This window comes from Odontomachus brunneus, unplaced genomic scaffold (genome assembly GCF_010583005.1).
Source record: "Odontomachus brunneus isolate Ranch 3 - 2012 unplaced genomic scaffold, Obru_v1 Obru_scaffold_026, whole genome shotgun sequence".
Taxonomy (NCBI): domain Eukaryota; kingdom Metazoa; phylum Arthropoda; class Insecta; order Hymenoptera; family Formicidae; genus Odontomachus; species Odontomachus brunneus.
Genome location: NW_022639476.1, coordinates 146348 through 155842, shown reverse-complemented (window position 1 = coordinate 155842; position 9495 = coordinate 146348). Strand labels below are relative to the sequence as shown.

Here is a 9495-nt window from a genome sequence, read left to right as displayed (position 1 = left end):
AATCGCACGCGCGCGAAAGAGAGAGAGAAAGAAGTCTCCTCGTCGAATGTAGAAAAGCGGACTACGAAACGCGGAGAGGCTCCGAATGAGCTCCATTACGATAAGTGCCCGACAGGCACGAAAGCATAAATCCGAGACGCGCGCGAGTCGGAAAGATACATTTCCTCCTTGCAGCAGAAACGCGGATACACATGCCGAACAGCGTAATTCCACTTAATTGGCACCCTCGGTGCGGAGGCTACTTCTACTTCGAATATCAGTCCCGCGCACGGGACGCCTTTTTCAACAACTGTATACAACGTTCGCGTTCGTGCGCGGCGAACCTTCAGGTTTGGAAGGTCGTGGCCTCTCTCTGACGTACGGGGCCGGTCGGCGAACGGTCTCTATTAGATTCGACACGGAAATACGACGTATCGAATAAGCTGACGCTGCATTAACGGTATATTTATATTTTTCAAGCGCTGCGCGTGCCCGTAAGAGAGAGAGAGAGAGAGAGAGAGAGAGAGAGAGAGAGAGAGAGAAAGAGACTACGCGTTCAATAATTATGACAAACTCCGTCCCGCTTGTCTGTCACATAGGTCCTCCACGTTTAACCGGATTAAACTACGCCAAGACGCGTCCCACCGGCCTCTCCAGTCTGCCTGTCTGTCGGCCGGCCGGCCGACTTGTGACCTTTCGGCCCGTCGCGTTACATCGAGCTACAACACTCCGCAATGCGAGTTGCATCGTGTCGCGTAGCTGATTTTCAAATACACGGTTGTTGTGTACGTTCGCGTTTGTCTCGTCTACACAAAGATTCTATATCATATATAATTTCTTCTTTTTTTCGATTCTCAATTTAATCGATTACGGTTGCTCCGATGGAAATGTAAAAGGAAAGGTCTTCCTTGAATGGCAGACCATGGACCGAGACTCTGTTTTAAATTTAACTTAAGTATTTCATCCTTGTGCTTGATTCCAAGCACCGATATCCATGGTTTCGAGTGAATTCACGCTCACTTTCGATGAGATTCTACTCCGAGAAATTTCGAGAGCAGACTAACAATTTGAAAGATCGAGTGTACATAGATCTTCCGGTTGGTCAGTGAAATTTTATCGAGTCACTCGAGCAAGTCTTGCAATAAACTAAGAAATAAGCTGAGAATTCTAAAATTAAATCGAAGAGGATTCTGCTAAAGGGGATAAGAAGGCGAGGATGCGGCGGGGCAGCCGCGAGCGAGCTCGCCTTAATAGCGCGTGCAACGGTACACACGTGTGGGTTTTGGTATGCGCTATACGTGTTATAATTCACCTGGAGCAGTCATAACTCACGACACGGCTTCCACGGTAGACAGTCGAGCATGGGCGGAGCTTCCTTCCTATTTATTGCTCTCGATGCGCGCGTGATGCACCACCGACCAATTCCCCGCTCCTCGATGAAACTTGCCTTTGTGTCTCGCGTGTATTTCGCGTATATAATATGACACAATATGTAATAGTAATTAAAATAATCCTGAAAATTTTCAAGCTATTGCTTTTCCGTCTTTTCTTATCTTCTGTCTTTTCTTATTTTCTGTCTCGGCGCTATTCCTTCTTATTACTCAACTAAAGCGTATTTATTTCCTGTTAAAAGATTATCATTTCGTTATTACATGTTTCAATCGATTATTTTGTTTCTGTCACCGTAGAGAGTATATCAGATTTATTCTCCAAGTGAAAATATTCACTCGATAATTCAGAGTGGAGAGTTTACTCTCTATATAAGAGAAAAATTCGGCTGTGCTTTTTGCACTGTACTCTATGTGGTATTTCAATTGAGGAAACGAGTAAAAATCGAGAGGAATTTATCTTGTTTTGCTTATTTATTTGTAATCTTTTCTTTGGAAACAGAGAGATGTCGCGATAGCTCCCAAGAAATCGGTGAAATAAGTACAAACAGATATCCGCCTTGAAAAGAAAATAAATGTAAAGTCCGAGTTCATCTTTCCGCGACGTCGGTCTCTTATCTCGCCGTGCATCACACCGGTCGTTAAATATTTCGAGTATCGGAAATATCGCGGAGAAACACGCGAATATACTTCTGGTAGCAGTTTGAGATAAAACGTAATGAAAGCGATATCTTTGCGGGTACATCCAAGGATGGAAAGATCGTGTTTTTCTTCGTTCTCTCGTAGGTAGTCGGTCGCGGTCGCGATCACGGCATACGTGTGAGTGCGAAATACACATGTATTTGTTTTTGCGCTTTTGTGCATATGTGTGTGTGTGTGTGTATTATACGTATAACGTGCACACTTGACACGCTCTCCCGCGCTTGTAACGTACATCTGCACAAGTTGCACGTTTGCCATTGTTTAAGATCCATTAGAAAATTCCGATATTTTATTACACGCGAAAGCTATTGAAACGGCGTGACGGAGCTGTTGCTGCTACTACCGCTTTTATCTGTACACCCGGTTAGTAGCCAGTCTTACATCCATCGATCATAGATGTATAATAGTGATGGAAAGATTTTGTTTTCCTACATCATTCCGGGAATACGCAAGTTGCAAATCTTAAAGAAAACGGACTTTTGTCGATTTACAAATCATAAATCGTCCTTGTTACGACTGTGTCAAGAGACGTTTCTCAAATTATAATTTAATAAATACTTTTAAATAATTTGATAAATACTTTTAAAAATATCATATCGCGCATATATATATATATATATATTTTTTTTTTCTCTCCGTTTCTCTTCAAGAGGATAACTAGCGCATAATGTCTCGCTGCTAATTGTACTAACTTAAAAGTATAAACAATATAATCTGTGAACTCACAGTAAGCGACATCTCGGCAAATGCGATGCCGATTGTTGCAGGTGCAAGGTCCAACAAGTACGATGGCCCACGCCTAGTGGCAGGCTCTTCTCCAACAGAGCCTGGAGAGGCCGCGTTGCGATCGCGAAATAGCCACGATAGCGCGCGATATACCCCGGGAAATGGCGTAACCACCTCGAATACTTGGTCCGGGTGTACATAGTGTTAACTACGCAACGCGCATTACTATCGCCTAATTCTGCGTAACGTTTTCGCAGAATTTACGTAGTACACACGTCACCTTTGTATGAATACTTGACTAGTGCACTAGTCGGAATAACGACACAAGCGACTCCAAGGCAACAGATGAAGATCGATAAGCGATAGTCGATGAAGGATTCGACAGGTTGACAAACTTTCCAAATTTCGATGCTATAGAACTTTTCAGACTACTCTATTCTCATGCTTTTGTGCCAAGGGTACAAATCTATTCCGTAACTGTCTATCGACAACTATAGAATCGGTAGACAGTTACGGAATTACACCCCAGGAACGATACTGCGATACTATATTTGGATATTATTGCTATAATAACACCGGAATACGAATATATATTGCATTATATATGTGGCTATCTTGCTGAAATAATTTGATATATAACCCGAGGTATCGTGCGTGCGTACGTGCGTGCGTGCGTGTGTGTTTATGTGTAAACTTGCGCCATATCTGGCCATATATTCGATATTTCAATAGATTTAAATTATTTTTATAAAATATAACAATTGATACGAAATTTCGAAACGCTTAACAATCTACCCGGCTGCTCTTAAAACAAATGTCTCTCTTTTTTAATTATAAGATCTTTGCGATTTTAATGAAATTTTGAGAAAAGTATTCATGTTCTCATCAGGACATTTCTGTTGCAAGCAATGCCTTTTCTTTTTCCACTGTTTCTTTCTCACAATAAATATATAAACCAAACGCATAATCAATATACCCCTTATGCCAAATGACCTTGTATTCTCCTTTCTCTGCAATCTTCCCTATATTTTTCGTATCTTTCGAGAATGAGAGATTTCATATCGGATTAAATGCAAACAATTGTCTTAAATATGAAGTGAACTTGAAGCGAAAAAGTAAATGACAATTACAAATTCATTAACACGGTTTGACATAACGAATGTTATGTCAAAATTCAAATGTTATCAGTTTTCTCAATGAGACTGATATTCAGCTGGTTGGTTCAATCGTCGACGAAGATATTTTGCTTTGCGAGAACGTCAAACTGAATTTTTCGGAATTTCACATGCAACGATTTAACATGTCAGAAGCACACACCGTGAACACACAAGCGCGAACGATCTCTGGTAAGCGGTTGACCGGTGGGTCGAACCTGCCCGAGCGCAAGCACAGCGATATTGCATTATTATTTATTAATACGGGGCATACTAGATGCGTATCTCTCATGCTGCACTACTCGGGATCACGACTCTCTTATCTTTAAAGGCATGCAGTGGTTCTCGATTCTGCCTCTGCGATCCTATTTTTTCCACGGCACGATTAAATGGCGCACGTTGAAAAAATCGGCGATAACGAAGCGCCGTGAATAGGGAAATATCGGATATATATATATATATATATATATATATATATATATATATATATATATATATATATATATATATATATATATATATATATATATATATATATATATATATATATATATATATATATATATATATATATATATATATATATATATATATATATATATATATATATATATATATATATATATATATATATATATATATATATATATATATATAATCTAGCTTTCCCTGCGTACTAACACGTAATCTCCGTTATACTAATTCACATTCAAGACATGCATTTCCACTGAAAAGTTCCTTCATTTCGCGCCGATCGACAGATTATCGAACGATCCCCAAGATGACATCTAAAGACATCCTAATGACGTATTGTTGTCATTAAAAACGTCATTAAGACGTTATTAATATGTCAGTTGACATCACTCTACTACCTGAGATTGATTCTCATTAGCAACTTGATCGCTGGTACCTGCCGCAGATATGGGCAAGAGACGCCTACTAAAATAAAACGTGAACTAACTTTTCAAGATGAAATTCTTTTCTCTAAAAGTAGAAACTCTTTGGTTTTCACTCCATTTCTGCTCCTAGAGCAAAGTCTAGAGCAAAGTTTCGTTACCCCGCTGTTCGAAAAGGACTCGAGACGGGACACCACTGGACAGTGTCCACCTCCAAGTATTTTCCCGCATCGCAATCTCGTGGCATCGGTCTGACCTCTCGGTACCAGCGGCTACTGTTCTGTGATTACCATGATAATTCGTTGACTCGCCCATACTCGGCTCCGGCAACTCTACGGTATGCCAGATAATATACGGTACACCGAACAGCTTGACGCTTAACGATGGCGACCGTCGCGCTGCAAAAGGCCATTGTTTTCTTTAACCCGACTTCACCGAATACGCGAGATGTCGCGAAAAAAATTGCGCTCGTGAATTAAGGGAGAAAAACAGAAGGAAAAGAGAAAAAAAACTCTGGCTGAAGCTAGCGGTAAACACGAAATGAAATATTGTACATACGCTAAGTTTCAATGAACCCTTAACATTTACTAGGTCAAAATTCACTAGTCTTTCTGAAAACGTGCTTATCGCATCGGAATATAATATGATATATCAAGCTCTGTGTCAAAATGACAAGTTGGCAGAATAACCAACAATTATTTAGTATGCAATTATTTAGTAGACATGCACAATTTGAAAGCCTAGTAAGTTTCGGCTTACTAAATATTTTTTATTAAGCTCAGTGGACTATGTTCATGCAGTGCTCGGGGCATCTAAACTCCAACAACATTCTTCTCCGTTACGCTTACGCCCTGTGTGAAATTCGAAATCCTTTCTTCCAATAGCAAAGCAAACACACGATGCTTTTTCGATTAAAGAGAAAGATTAGGCGGGAGAGGGTTAATCTCAGGCTCGTCCTTACCCCTGGCCTTTCTCTCTCCTTTTCTCTTTCCTCTCACAATCGCACGGTAACCATGCCACCTCCTCTCTTGCGCTTCTCAACCCCTGTCCAACCCATACAGCGTGTTCTCACAAAAGGGTGAAGGGCCCAACCCTTAGGGTTCGAGAAGATGAAGCTGACTGGTCGGTCGATTGGCAAAGCTGCGCGATAGGTCGAAGGGTGTGGTTCCGTCGCTTTTCTGCTATCGAGGCTCATAAAAGAAGAAGGGTCGTCCAGCTCGATCGATTTTCCGCTGTCTCCCTCCAACGCCGTAGCGGTCGAGCGGCCGGAGGGGTCGCAAAAAAAAAGAGATGGACAGTACGCACGCACGCACGCACGCACGCACGCACGCACGCACGCACGCATGCACAGAAGCACACGCACTCATTCACTCACTCACTCACTCACGTACTCATTCACACGCACGCGTGTGCAAACACATACACGTATATACACGTATGTATATATGTACGTATGTACGTACGTACGTATGTATGTATGTATGTATGTATGTATGTATGTATGTATGTATGTAAGCACGCACGCAAGCACGCACGCACGCACGCACGCACGCACGCACGCACGCACGCACGCACGCACTCACGCACGCGATGCGTGTGGCGCAAAAATATCGCGTGCGTGGCGCGACGCACGCTGTCGAAAAAGTCCTGGGCTGCCTCAGTGGTGTGCGTTCTCTCCGCGCAGAAGAAACTGGCTCGTTGTTATCGTCCCGTCTGTCATTCTACTGTGCTCTTCTTTTTCTTCACCACACATCAATCTTCTTTTCTTTTCTCTTATTCTTTCCTTCCTTCCTTCCTAACTAGCTTCCGCGTAGCTTTCTCGCGAACGCGTCGCGAGAACTCGAGGGGCTCGGGACTCGTTCGGAACGTAATGCGTCGAGCGTCGAGGCACGGCGACGAAATGTGTGAGAGCACGTAGTGATGCGCCGCTCGCACCTGCGTACAAGACGCGGGAGCACATCGATGCATCGCACCGCACGTGCACGTGCCATTGCCAGCATTGGCGGCGCAGCCAAGAAGAGAGCGTGAGTGTGAGTAGACGCGACATCGAACGAACGGGTTAAAGGTCGTGGAACGCGCGACAACCGTCGAGATCCGGTCATCTCGTTCGCGGTTCGACCCATGTCGGGGAGGATGTCTCACAGTGCTGTTACGTAGGTGTCTGCTCGCCACGCTTGTTGCTTACGTTATCAAGTAACATCCATAAGAGACTCGCGGGGGTTTCAAAATGAACGAATTTCTCATTGCCGCTATGCCGCCGAATCGCGATAACATGAGAATCGATAAGATCGACAAAACCTCATCAACGCGTAATTTGCGTCGATGTAACGCCGTGTTGCATTCTTATACTTCAACAGCGGTTTTCGCAATAACAATTGTCATAATCCGAATTGATTCCGGAGTTTTTTCTTCTTTGTCTTTCTTTCTCTTTTGCTCTTCCCTTTCAGGATATCCGAATATATTTCCGTCGTGTGCATAAATCAAACCGTAAATGCGAAGCGTACGACAAACGACGCGCTGCTGGCCTACACAAATCGCGGGCGCGCGCACGGCGTTATGAGCGCAACCCTTTGCAGCAAGGGCTACGCGCCCACGCAACAACCGCTCGCCGACATTATCCACGAGGAATACGGACCGACGTGACTAGATGCACCGCTCCACATCGGTTCGCATCGATCTGCTTGTCCCATTTACTTGTTTACAATTAATTTCAGAAATTAATTGTATACGGAGTGTCGCGCGCGCGCGCGCGCGCGCTTGTTGTTGATGCAGTTGTGCATTCTATATTTTATAAGCTCTTTCTCTCTCTATCTCTCTTTAAAATTCTCTGAAATTCAATTCGGATTAAGTGGAGATGAAAATGCGTATACGTGTACTTCTTCTTTGATGCATGATTTTATGTGACACAATACAATAATATCTCGTCAAAATATATTTAGTGAAAGGAAAGTTGCCCACATACGTTTACTTCAATGAACTTTAGAAGGCATCTGATATCCAACAAGAAAATTTATCTTTTAAAAATCGCTAAAGAACAAAGAAAAAAAAAGGAAATTCTCCTACTGAATACGTTGTAAAACTCATTGAGAAGAAGCTGTTGCCACTTATCCTCCACTGATTATACTTCGATCACAGAAAACTCTTTCATTCGCGCAGCACTATTCGCGTTGTTTATGTTTCAGCTATCGAAGTTTCTCCTGCGCATTTTAATTCTTAAATTGTGCATAATCTTTCATATTTTCAGGCAAGTGATAAACTTTTCCTACTCCGCAAACAATTCATTTTAGCATAATCGCATAATTGATCGAGTCGGCCAATAGCATTATAACACCGCTTATTTCGGGGATTATTAAAAGCTTTCTGTTACATTATTCATCCGTGAATAGTAACGGCGTCAAATAGAATTGGATGCTTCGTCACGTATTACGTGAACAACGATCGCAACACCAGTATCTCGCGTGCACCCCGGCAGTCACCTTTTATCTTGTTCTCTTACAAACACTTCCGGCACACCCGTTACGTCGTGGCGTGTATAAAATCGCTGCGGATGAGTAGGTGCACTCTACTTGTGGTATATCTAGCGTAATGAATGAAACCGCGACCCCGATATGGTTCTTAAATACTTTTGACGCACTGACAGATAGAGCGAGTCGAAATGCCTGCAAATTGGCCGAAAAGTGTGACAAAATGCTATCTCGTCGAGAAAAGGGGAAATTTTTCTCCAAGTATTTCTCCAAATATTTAAAATTACACCAAAAATTTTAGATTATTGTACAATTTATCTAATTTACATAATTGATCCAATTTTTAATTAAATTATTTAATGATATTATATTTTTGAGATTTACATTTCGTTTTTTTTATATACATAATTTATATTTTATAATATAATTTATATTATATATATTTAATGAAAACTGTACGAACACATTTGTAACGAGACGGATATCTCGCGAGTGATAAAGTTGCAGAAAGTAAACAATCACTTTTGGATTATTCTTTCAGACGCCATCGACACTCGCGTGACGGATGTCGCGGAGCGAAGAATGACGGAGATGATTTGGGCCTTAGTGGTCCTGTGGTGGCTGCGTTTGAATCCTACTGGCCTGCTAAGTCCCAAGTTATCTCCGGCATTGGCGCGATTAAATGGATCATCGATGGATTTAATCGCGAGTGGATTTCGTCTCCGCAAAGGATGCCACGTGATGTATACATTTAATAGGTATGCATTTGTTGAATATATGCGAGGTAAGCGAGGTCGGTCACGACCTCGCTTATTATTGCCCAGCGAATCCTGACTTTCTCGATCGAGAGCTCCTTTCTAAGCTCATCGACTCTTTTACATTAACGGGAAAGCTTCTTCCTTTCTTCAACAGAAAGGAAAAATCTTCCTTCTTCCTTTCTTTAACAGAAAGGAAAAAGCTTCTCGTTAATAAAAAATTCTCGCTAATAAAGATTGTTAACGAAGACGATTCTCCTGATAAAGAATCTCTTTTTGACGAACTTGCACTCTTTCTAATTATAACATATAATTAGATAATTAATTTTACACGAAGTATGTCAACAAATATTTCAACGAACAGAGAAACATAATAAGAGAGAGAGAGAGAGAGAGAGAGAGAGAGAGAGAGAGAGAGAGAGAGAGAGAGA

The 9495-nt window shown here is 41.9% G+C and overlaps 1 protein-coding gene across 2 annotated transcripts in view; it reads right to left on the bottom strand.

Annotated features, from left to right (window-relative positions):
* LOC116842645 (protein cortex-like) overlaps positions 1 to 9495 on the bottom strand; it is a 39471-nt gene that overhangs the window by 27771 nt on the left and 2205 nt on the right. The gene's annotated exons all lie outside the window — the stretch shown is intronic.